Below are 12,130 nucleotides of genomic sequence, written 5' to 3' on the forward strand. Positions count from 1 at the left end.
AAGGCGAGGTAGTCTGCTACCTGTCGGTCGAGTCGTTCTCTAAGGCTGGATCCCGAAGGGCTGTGGCGATGAGTAGGACTGAAAAAGCTCCGCATGTCCTCCATCAACAACACATCTGTAAATCGTCCAGTCCTTGCCGCCGTGGTAGGAGGAGGATTACACTCACCTCTTCCCCTGTTAGATTCCCGTTGTGCTGTGACATCTCCCTTATAAGCTGTGTAAAGCATATTTTTTAGTTTGGTTTTGAACTGCTGCATCCTTTCCGACTTTCGGTAATTTTGTAACATTTCTGCCACTTTCTGCTTATACCGGGGGTCTAGTAGCGTGGTCACCCAGTACAGATCGTTCTCCTTTATCCTTTTTATACGTGGGTCCCTCAACAGACATGACAGCATGAAAGACCCCATTTGAACAAGGTTGGATGCAGAGCTTCTCATTTCCCGTTCCTCGTCCTCACTGATGTCATTGACGGTCTGTTCTTCCCCCCAGCCACGTACAACACCATGGGTCCCAGATAGGTGACAACAACGAGCACCCTGGGGTGCCTGCTGTGGTTGGTCTTCCTCCTCCTCAAAGCCGCCACATTCCTCCTCTGACTCCTCTTCCTCATACTCCTCTTCCAGCGTTGCTGCAGGTCCGGCAAGCGATGATGACAAGGCTGTTTCTGGTGGTGATGGTGACCACAACTCTTCCTCTTCCTCTTCACGCTCATCTACAGCCTGATCCAGAACTCTTCGCAGGGCACGCTCCAGGAAGAAAACAAATGGGATGAGGTCGCTGATGGTGGCTTCGGTGCGACTGACTAGGTTTGTCACCTCCTCAAAAGGACGCATAAGCCTACAGGCATTGCGCATGAGTGTCCAGTAACGTGGCAAAAAGATTCCCAGCTCCGCAGAGGCTGTCCTAGCACCCCGGTCATACAAATACTCGTTGACGGCTTTTTCTTGTTGGAGCAGGCGGTCGAACATTAGGAGTGTTGAATTCCAACGTGTCGGGCTGTCGCATATCAAGCGCCTCACTGGCATGTTGTTTCGCCGCTGAATATCGGAAAAGTGCGCCATGGCCGTGTAGGAACGCCTGAAATGGCCACACACCTTCCTGGCCTGCTTGAGGACGTCCTGTAAGCCTGGGTACTTAGACACAAAACGTTGTACGATGAGATTCAACACATGTGCCATGCACGGCACATGTGACAACTTGCCCAAATTTAATGCCGCCAACAGATTGCTTCCATTGTCACACACCACTTTGCCGATCTCCAGTTGGTGCGGGGTCAGCCACTGATCCACCTGTGCGTTCAGGGCGGACAGGAGTGCTGGTCCTGTGTGGCTCTCTGCTTTCAGGCAAGTCAACCCCAAGATAGCGTTACACTGTCGTATCCGGGATGTGGAATAGCCCCTGGGGAGCTGGGGGGAATCAGTTGATGTGCAGCCAGACGCCGCAGCAGAAGAGGACTCAGCCGAGGAGGAAATTAAAGAGGATGGAGTAGGAGTAGAGGAGGTGGCAGTAGGTCTGCCTGCAAGTCGTGGTGGTGTCACCAACTCCGCTGCAGAGCCACGCATTCCATGCTTGTCAGCCGTCAGCAGGTTGACCCAATGCGCAGTATACGTGATATACCTGCCCTGACCGTGCTTTGCAGACCAGGTATCAGTGGTCAGATGGACCCTTGCCCCAACACTGTATGCCAGAGATGCCATGACTTCCTTTTCAATGACATGGTAGAGGTTTGGGATTGCCTTTTTTGAAAAAAAATTTCGTCCGGGTACCTTCCACTGTGGTGTCCCAATAGCGACAAATTTTTTGAAGGCCTCAGACTCTACCAGCTGGTATGGTAAAAGCTGGCGGGCTAAGAGTTCCGTCAAGCCAGCTGTCAGTCGCCGGGCAAGGGGGTGACTTTGTGACATTGGCTTCTTATGCTCAAACATGTCCTTGACAGACACCTGACTGTGGGCAGATGAGCAGGAACTGCTGAAGGTGAGAGATGGAGTGGCGGGTGGTTGAGAGGGGGCAGGGAGGACAGCAGTGGTTGACGTGGCTGAAGATGCAGGACCAGGAGGAGCATGGTGGCTTTGAGTTTGTGTGCTGCTTGTACTCATGTGTTGATCCCATAGGCGTTTGTGATGTGAGATCATGTGCCTTCGCAAAGCAGTTGTACCAAGGTGGGTGTTGGACTTCCCACGACTCAGTTTCTTTTGGCACAGGTTGCAAATGGCATTGCTTTTATCAGAGGCAGACACACAAAAAAAATGCCACACTGCTGAGCTTTGCAATGACGGCATTCTAGTGGTGGCAACAGCATGCGTTGACTGGCGTGCTGTCTGGCTGACCCCAGGTGCCGATACATGCTGTCTGACTGTGCCACTAACTCCTTGCGACGACCTCCCCCTGCTTCCAACTCGTCTCCTCATTCTCTCTGTCTCCCCTTCAGAACTTTCCCCCTCTTCTTCTCTTCGAGCAGGCACCCACGTGGCATCCGTGGACACATCGTCATCATCAACCGCTTCACTTGTATCTGACACCTCAGCAAAGGAAGCAGCAGCGGGTACAACATCATCATCATCACACTGTACGTCCATGTGTGTAATCCTGCCTGACTGAGACATATCCCCGTAATCTACATCATCTGGCAATAATGGTTGCGCATCACTAATTGCATCCAACTGATGTGTAAATAACTCCTCTGACGGATCAAGTGAAGCGGCTGTGGTGGCTGTGGTGGTAGTGGCGACGGGCGGGTGCGTGGTAACTTGAGAGCAGGTGACCGAAGCTGAGTTGGAGGAGGATGGTGCGTCAAGGTTCTTAGCGGAAGCTGTTGAAGATTGGGTGTCCTGTCTAAGCCAGTCAACTACGTCCTCTGAATTTTTCGGGTTCAGGGTACGTGGCCTCTGAAAACTGGGCATTATTCCAGGGACAGTGGAAATCACAGCACCACGACCACGACGGCCCCTGCGGGGTGGCCTGCCTCTGCCTGTCATTTTTTTTTTAGATAAGTGGTACTACGCGTGCTAGGTACTGTGCCACCCGGTATGAGTGGTTGGCACTGGCAGTGGGCACACTACAGTCTGTGGAAGTGGGCCTGACACACACTGGCAGCAGGCAAGCAACTGAATTTAGACTACTGTCTAAAAATTAAATGCCTTATTTATCGGCAAGCTACTGTGCCACCCGGTATCAGTGGTTGGCACTGGCAGTGGGCACACTACAGTCAGTGGAAGAGGGCCTGACACACACTGGCAGCAGGCAAGCAACTGAAATTACACTAAAGTGTAAAAATTAAATGCCTTATTTATCGGCAAGCTACTGTGCCACCCGGTATGAATGGTTGGCACTGGCAGTGGGCACACTACAGTCAGTGGAAGAGGGCCTGACACACACTGGCAGCAGGCAAGCAACTGAATTTAGACTACTGTCTAAAAATTAAATGCCTTATTTATCGGCAAGCTACTGTGCCACCCGGTATCAGTGGTTGGCACTGGCAGTGGGCACACTACAGTCAGTGGAAGCGGGCCTGACACACACTGGCAGCAGGCAAGCAACTGAAATTACACTAAAGTGTAAAAATTAAATGCCTTATTTATCGACAAGCTACTGTGCCACCCGGTATCAGTGGTTGGCACTGGCAGTGGGCACACTACAGTCAGTGGAAGCGGGCCTGACACACACTGGCAGCAGGCAAGCAACTGAATTTAGACTACTGTCTAAAAATTAAATGACTTATTTATCGGCAAGCTACTGTGCCACCCGGTATCAGTGGTTGGCACTGGCAGTGGGCACACTACAGTCAGTAGAAGCGGGCCTGACACACACTGGCAGCAGGCAAGCAACTGAAATTACACTAAAGTGTAAAAATTAAATGCCTTATTTATCGGCAAGCTACTGTGCCACCCGGTATGAGTGGTTGGCACTGGCAGTGGGCACACTACAGTCAGTGGAAGAGGGCCTGACACACTGACTGGCAGCAGGCAAGCAACTGAATTTAGACTACTGTCTAAAAATTAAATGCCTTATTTATCGGCAAGCTACTGTGCCACCCGGTATCAGTGGTTGGCACTGGCAGTGGGCACACTACAGTCAGTGGAAGCGGGCCTGACACACACTGGCAGCAGGCAAGCAACTGAAATTACACTAAAGTGTAAAAATTAAATGCCTTATTTATCGGCAAGCTACTGTGCCACCCGGTATCAGTGGTTGGCACTGGCAGTGGGCACACTACAGTCAGTGGAAGCGGGCCTGACACACACTGGCAGCAGGCAAGCAACTGAAATTACACTAAAGTGTAAAAATTAAATGCCTTATTTATCGACAAGCTACTGTGCCACCCGGTATCAGTGGTTGGCACTGGCAGTGGGCACACTACAGTCAGTGGAAGCGGGCCTGACACACACTGGCAGCAGGCAAGCAACTGAATTTAGACTACTGTCTAAAAATTAAATGACTTATTTATCGGCAAGCTACTGTGCCACCCGGTATCAGTGGTTGGCACTGGCAGTGGGCACACTACAGTCAGTAGAAGCGGGCCTGACACACACTGGCAGCAGGCAAGCAACTGAAATTACACTAAAGTGTAAAAATTAAATGCCTTATTTATCGGCAAGCTACTGTGCCACCCGGTATGAGTGGTTGGCACTGGCAGTGGGCACACTACAGTCAGTGGAAGAGGGCCTGACACACTGACTGGCAGCAGGCAAGCAACTGAATTTAGACTACTGTCTAAAAATTAAATGCCTTATTTATCGGCAAGCTACTGTGCCACCCGGTATCAGTGGTTGGCACTGGCAGTGGGCACACTACAGTCAGTGGAAGCGGGCCTGACACACACTGGCAGCAGGCAAGCAACTGAAATTACACTAAAGTGTAAAAATTAAATGCCTTATTTATCGGCAAGCTACTGTGCCACCCGGTATGAGTGGTTGGCACTGGCAGTGGGCACACTACAGTCAGTGGAAGAGGGCCTGACACACTGACTGGCAGCAGGCAAGCAACTGAATTTAGACTACTGTCTAAAAATTAAATGCCTTATTTATCGGCAAGCTACTGTGCCACCCGGTATCAGTGGTTGGCACTGGCAGTGGGCACACTACAGTCAGTGGAAGCGGGCCTGACACACACTGGCAGCAGGCAAGCAACTGAAATTACACTAAAGTGTAAAAATTAAATGCCTTATTTATCGGCAAGCTACTGTGCCACCCGGTATGAGTGGTTGGCACTGGCAGTGGGCACACTACAGTCAGTGGAAGAGGGCCTGACACACACTGGCAGCAGGCAAGCAACTGAATTTAGACTACTGTCTAAAAATTAAATGCCTTATTTATCGGCAAGCTACTGTGCCACCCGGTATCAGTGGTTGGCACTGGCAGTGGGCACACTACAGTCAGTGGAAGCGGGCCTGACACACACTGGCAGCAGGCAAGCAACTGAATTTAGACTACTGTCTAAAAATTAAATGCCTTATTTATCGGCAAGCTACTGTGCCACCCGGTATCAGTGGTTGGCACTGGCAGTGGGCACACTACAGTCAGTTGAAGTCGGCCTGACACACACTAGCAGCAGGCAAGCAGCTGAAATTACACTAAAGTGTAAAAATTAAATGCCTTTTTTATGCAAAGTCCTGTGCCAGCCGGTATGAGTGGTGGGCACTGGCAGTGGGCACACTACAGTCAGTGGAAGTCAGCCTGACACACACTGGCAGGCAACTAACCTTAGATTAAAGTGTAAAAATTAAGTGCCTATTTTTTAAGCAAAGTCCTGTGCCACTCGGTATGACAGGGGTGGGCACTGGCAGTGGGCACACTACAGTCAGTTGAAGTCGGCCTGACACACACTAGCAGCAGGCAAGCAGCTGAAATTACATTAAAGTGTAAAAATTAAATGCCTTTTTTAAGCAAAGTCCTGTGCCAGCCGGTATGAGTGGTGGGCACTGGCAGTGGGCACACTACAGTCAGTGGAAGTCAGCCTGACACACACTGGCAGGCAACTAACCTTAGATTAAAGTGTAAAAATTAAGTGCCTATTTTTTAAGCAAAGTCCTGTGCCACTCGGTATGACAGGGGTGGGCACTGGCAGTGGGCACACTACAGTCAGTTGAAGTCGGCCTGACACACACTAGCAGCAGGCAAGCAGCTGAAATTACACTAAAGTGTAAAAATTAAATGCCTTTTTTATGCAAAGTCCTGTGCCAGCCGGTATGAGTGGTGGGCACTGGCAGTGGGCACACTACAGTCAGTGGAAGTCAGCCTGACACACACTGGCAGGCAACTAACCTTAGATTAAAGTGTAAAAATTAAGTGCCTATTTTTTAAGCAAAGTCCTGTGCCACTCGGTATGACAGGGGTGGGCACTGGCAGTGGGCACACTACAGTCAGTTGAAGTCGGCCTGACACACACTAGCAGCAGGCAAGCAGCTGAAATTACATTAAAGTGTAAAAATTAAATGCCTTTTTTAAGCAAAGTCCTGTGCCAGCCGGTATGAGTGGTGGGCACTGGCAGTGGGCACACTACAGTCAGTGGAAGTCAGCCTGACACACACTGGCAGGCAACTAACCTTAGATTAAAGTGTAAAAATTAAGTGCCTATTTTTTAAGCAAAGTCCTGTGCCACTCGGTATGACAGGGGTGGGCACTGGCAGTGGGCACACTACAGTCAGTTGAAGTCGGCCTGACACACACTAGCAGCAGGCAAGCAGCTGAAATTACATTAAAGTGTAAAAATTAAATGCCTTTTTTAAGCAAAGTCCTGTGCCAGCCGGTATGAGTGGTGGGCACTGGCAGTGGGCACACTACAGTCAGTGGAAGTCAGCCTGACACACACTGGCAGGCAACTAACCTTAGATTAAAGTGTAAAAATTAAGTGCCTATTTTTTAAGCAAAGTCCTGTGCCACTCGGGATGACAGGGGTGGGCACTGGCAGTGGGCACACTACAGTCAGTTGAAGTCGGCCTGACACACACTGGCAGGCAACTAACCTTAGATTAAAGTGTAAAAATGAAGTGCCTTTTTTTTAAGCAAAGTCCTGTGCCACACGGGATGACAGGGGTGGGCACTGGCAGTGGGCACACTACAGTCAGTTGAAGTCGGCCTGACACACACTAGCAGCAGGCAAGCAGCTGAAATTACACTAAAGTGTAAAAATTAAATGCCTTTTTTATGCAAAGTCCTGTGCCAGCCGGTATGAGTGGTGGGCACTGGCAGTGGGCACACTACAGTCAGTGGAAGTCAGCCTGACACACACTGGCAGGCAACTAACCTTAGATTAAAGTGTAAAAATTAAGTGCCTTTTTTTAAGCAAAGTCCTGTGCCACACGGAATGACAGGGGTGAGCACTGGCAGTGGGCACACTACAGTCTGTGGGCCTGCAGCTCCTCACACACAGGCAGGCCAGGCAACTGCAATATGTATATAAAGGAAAAAAAAAAAGCAGACTAATGTTGCAGCCCTAAAAAGGGCTTTTTGGGGTGCTGTCAGGACGCTGTCCTTACAGCAGAGATCAGATGAGTCTTTCAGGACTGGAGTGGACACTGAATTCACTAGCCTAGCTATCGATTTCCCAATTAAATCAGCAGCAGTTACAGTCTCCCTCCTCTCACTAAGACTGCAGCTTCAGAATGAATCTAAAATGGATGCTGTGCAGGAGGTGGGAGGGTCTGGGAGGGAGGGTATGCTGCTGATTGGCTGGAATGTGTCTGCTGACTGTGAGGTACAGGGTCAAAGTTTGCTCAATGATGATGTATAGGGGGCGGACCGAACATCGCATGTGTTCGCCCGGCAGAGGCGAACGCGAACAAGCTATGTTCGCCGGGAACTGTTCGCCGTCGGATAGTTCGGGCCATCTCTACTGCTAACATATAGCACACACATATTCTTAGCTATTTTAGTGTAGTAGGTGCTTTGAATACCATTTACATTTGTTATTTGCCATCTGTACATATGCAATAACTGTGACAATACCATATAATGAACATATGCTTTTCATGAAGCCTGCTATAGTTGATTTCTTACACAATTGCTGTCATATATTGCTGTTCTGTTTTGCCTATGGGTTTTTAGAGATTTGGTATAGATTCGCGGAAATTTTTAAAACGTTAGGGTTGGATCTGAATCGATTCGGACTAAAACAAAGTTGCTCCAATTACCCTGAAAAATGGTATATAACACCCTCTAGCCTTCTAGAAATTTTTAGGAAAACTTGTTTCTTTTTCATGAACTTTGTCTATCTCCCTTTCCCCTCCCCAAGCTCTCGAAAGCAATGACAGTATAAGGCCTCTTTCAAACGGACGAGTTTTCCGAGCGGGTGCAATGCGTGAGGTGAACGCATTGCACCCACACTGAATCCAGACCCATTCATTTCTATGGGGCTGTGAACATGAGCGGTGATTTTCATAGAAGTGAATGGGGCTGCGTGAAAATCGCAAGCATCCGCAAGCAAGTGCGGATGCAGTGCGATTTTTGACGCATGGTTGCTAGGAGATGATCGGGATGGGGACACGATCATTATTATTTTCCCTTATAACATGGTTATAAGGGAAAATAATATCATTCTTAATACAGAATGCTTAATAAAATAGGGATGGAGGGGTTAAAAAATAATAATTTAACTCACCTCATCCACTTGTTCATACTCGTCTTCTGTCTTCTTCTTTGATGACTTGGAGGAAAAGGACCTTTGGTGACGTCACTTTTTAACCCCTCTATCCCTATTTTACTAAGCATTCTGTATTAAGAATGCTATTATTTTCCCTTATAACCATGTTATAAGGGAAAATAATAAAATATACACACCTAACATAAACCCGAACTTCTGTGAAGAAGTTTGGGTCTGGGTACCAAACATGCCAATTTTTCTCATGCGCGTGCAAAACACATTAAAATGCTTTGCACTCGCTCGGAAAAATCGCGCATTTTCCTGCGACGCACCAGCATTCTATCCGGCCCTCACACACGATGCCCATGTGAAGGAGGCCTATTAGTAAATGATGTGTGAGTGACACTGACAAAGTAGTGGGTAAACACATGTTTGGCGGTGTTATCATACAGCGTGTTTAAGACCACACCCCAACGGCAAATGTTATGCTTTTTCATATTCCAAAGCTTACATAAATTGTTCTTTATCGGGGTCAGATGATGTTTAAACACACAGGGAAGGGAAGTAGAGGATTAGCAGTGAAGAGTAGCAGCGGCTCAGGCAGCGGCGACTGCAGCAGCAGCCATATGGTACATATTGGAAGGAGGGCAGCAGTTGTACAGAACATGATTGTTACCAGGCCGCACCACTGGCATGATGGCAGCAGTGGCATGGCAGGCAGACAGAAACAGTGGCAAGATGGGGCTCCATTAGCAAGGCCAGATCTATTTATCGGCCTCAGCTGGAGGAATGTGAAAATCCCACCAAATCCAGGCTTTGTACATTTTGAGAAAAGTGATGTTTTGGACACTGGCAGAGGACAACTTGGTCCATTTGAATGTCACCACACCCCCCAACCTCCCACCGCAGTGCTGAAAACCCTCTCTGAGATGACACTGGAGACTGGGCAAGAAAGAAGAAAGAGAGCATGCTGTGCCAGTTCAGGCCACTGTTCTAGTCTGCCTGCAGAGAAAGCCATGGGGTCAGGAAACATTGCATGCACCAGAATTTAGGTAGCCCTTGAAAGGATTTAGAGTCACATTTCTCTTCAGGCCTGAACCTGGGCATTGAGATAGGAGCTGTTGGCTTGCTGACTTAGTCGCCACCTGTTGCATGAGCGTCAGCATCTCTTCAAAAATACATATTAGGGGGGTGAGGGACAACTGCAGTATGAGCTGCATGAGCTGCCACTGCCAGACCTGGAACAACTGCTTTGGTCCGGACCTATAGCCTTCTAGCACCTCAGCATAAAAAAAGAACGAGTTGCCTATCCACAGTTTCGTCTCTAAGCCCAGCTGCTTCAGTCCCCAAAGAACTAAGAAGTGGCCGGGTCCAGTGACCACTGCTGCGGTCACAGAGGACTGAGCGGTATCTCGCTGCTGTGACCACTAAGGCCTGTGATTGATATCAGTGGTCACGGAACCCAGATGCTTTCTAGTTCTGCGGTGACCAGAAGCAATTGGGAATGGAACAGTGGTGGGATTGCAGACAAGGGGCACATGTCCAGACCAAAGAGTTTGTCAGGGCTGGACAACCCCTTTAAGGCACCCTTACATTATCACTTATAGATAAAGCCTATTGTTGTACTTTGTAAGTTTGAATGAGCATAAGATTCTTTACAAGTACTATGGTATATGCCACTCTTAAAGGGGTTCTCCGGGAATTAGGAAAATGAAAATGCTTAAATATAACTTTATTATAAATATATTCTCCAATATCTTTCATTATTTATAATGGCTCGTTTTGTCTAGGGAGCAATTGCCAGGGGAAACAAAATGTCTGCTGTCCCATTAGTTCACACAAAACCTGTCCTGATCACACATGAGAAGTGTTTAAAACACTGAGGTAAAGAGCTCCCTCATCATCATCCTCCTCTCCTCTGAATACAGATGATAAGAACTTTAGCTGAATCTCTGGGGAATTTAGTTCATGAGGAGACATGTACACAAATACAGAGAGGACGGACAGGGCAGACTGTGGTAATGGAGGCTGCATACAAATGCTCCTGCTCATTAGCCACACCTCACCCTTCTCTCATTCCTCTTCTCCATTCCCACAGAGATTCACCTGTATTCAGGATCATGATTCCTGACAAGTAGAGCAGAGGGGAAAATGAGGCAGCACTATGGCTCATTGTAAGTAACTTGTCCTCCTGGGTGATTAGGACAGGTTTTGTGTGTACTGATAGGACAGCGGCCATTTTATTTCTCCTAATGATTGCTCCCTAGACAAAACAAACCATTCTAAGTAATAGAAGGTATTTGTGAATATATTTATTTTAAAATAATATTTAAATATTTTAATTTTTTTAATTCCTGGAGAACCCCTTTAAGAGCTTGTTCAGAAATTGCTTTTGCCTGATGTGAAATATACTTAAAGGGGGTCATTTACTATCTGAAACTGAACCTATATTAGGTGTATTTCTGATGCAGATTGAGGCACAAAAGGTTATTTACACCACAATCTGTGACTTTTCCCCACTTGCGCCAGGTCTAAAGTGTCGGTCTTAATAAATGACCGTCAAAGTATTTCCTCCTCTGACTAGAATTCTTCTAAAATAAGTATCAGTATAGATCAAAAATGAGTGAGATTGAGTCTCAAATATAGCATAATTGTTATATAATCACATTATCAATTCATCAGTTGGAGATTAACTGGTGTAAAGTAGAACTGGCTTAGTTGCCCATGGCAACCAATCAGACTCTGCCTTTCATTTTTCACAGCTCCATTGGAAAATGAAATGTAGAATCTGATTGGTTGCTATGGGCAGCTAAGCCAGTTCTACTTTGCACCGTTATTTTTATGAATTTAACTTATTTTTTCTAATCTGTTTTGATATCCTGATGTATATTTTTTACCTTCTTTATATGATTATGGGGAAGCCATCCTGCATAAACTGTGGCTGCAAGCTGTGAACAGCAGCTCCAGAGATTTACTTTATAGCAGACACTTCAGGGAAAATAAAATAAGTCAGAAAATGATTTATTCATTTCTATGGTAACATGTTGTAGGTCTGCAGTCATAGTTGTGCAGAATGAGGGGATGAAGGTGAAGAGCTGAGCTGTCCCATTCATCTGTGGTGCTATCTACCTGTGTTAGAGCCAGTGTAAAATTGTAGCTGTATTTGTATTAAGATAAGTTCACATGCAGATTTTTTTGCATGACACCATGGGTTTGACCCGTGATGTATTGAATGGGGCCAAATTTTCCCCAGTCAAAATCTACAACAAAAATTGACCTACTGTGGAATTTGTGCATCTGTGTGGAAAATGTCTGCAGCATCATCTACTTGCTACTGTAGCCCACCGTTGTTTTGGCGATAAGAATGGGTGCCATGGGTGAGAATCACAGCTATAACACCTTTATTGCATATCTTGTGGATATGCCATGAATGTCTATTATAGTATACTAAGTACATAGTTGGTCATTTAGCAAACAGAAATACGCCTAAATTAAGCATATTTCTGGTGCAGATTGTGGCGCAAAGATCCATCTAAAACTGTGGTCGTAATAA

The 12,130-nt window shown here is 47.1% G+C and overlaps 1 protein-coding gene across 1 annotated transcript in view; it reads left to right on the forward strand.

Annotated features, from left to right (window-relative positions):
• CDH23 (cadherin related 23) overlaps window positions 1-12,130 on the forward strand; it is a 1,196,655-nt gene that overhangs the window by 377,955 nt on the left and 806,570 nt on the right. The gene's annotated exons all lie outside the window — the stretch shown is intronic.

This window comes from Bufo bufo, chromosome 6 (genome assembly GCF_905171765.1).
Source record: "Bufo bufo chromosome 6, aBufBuf1.1, whole genome shotgun sequence".
NCBI lineage: Eukaryota > Metazoa > Chordata > Amphibia > Anura > Bufonidae > Bufo > Bufo bufo.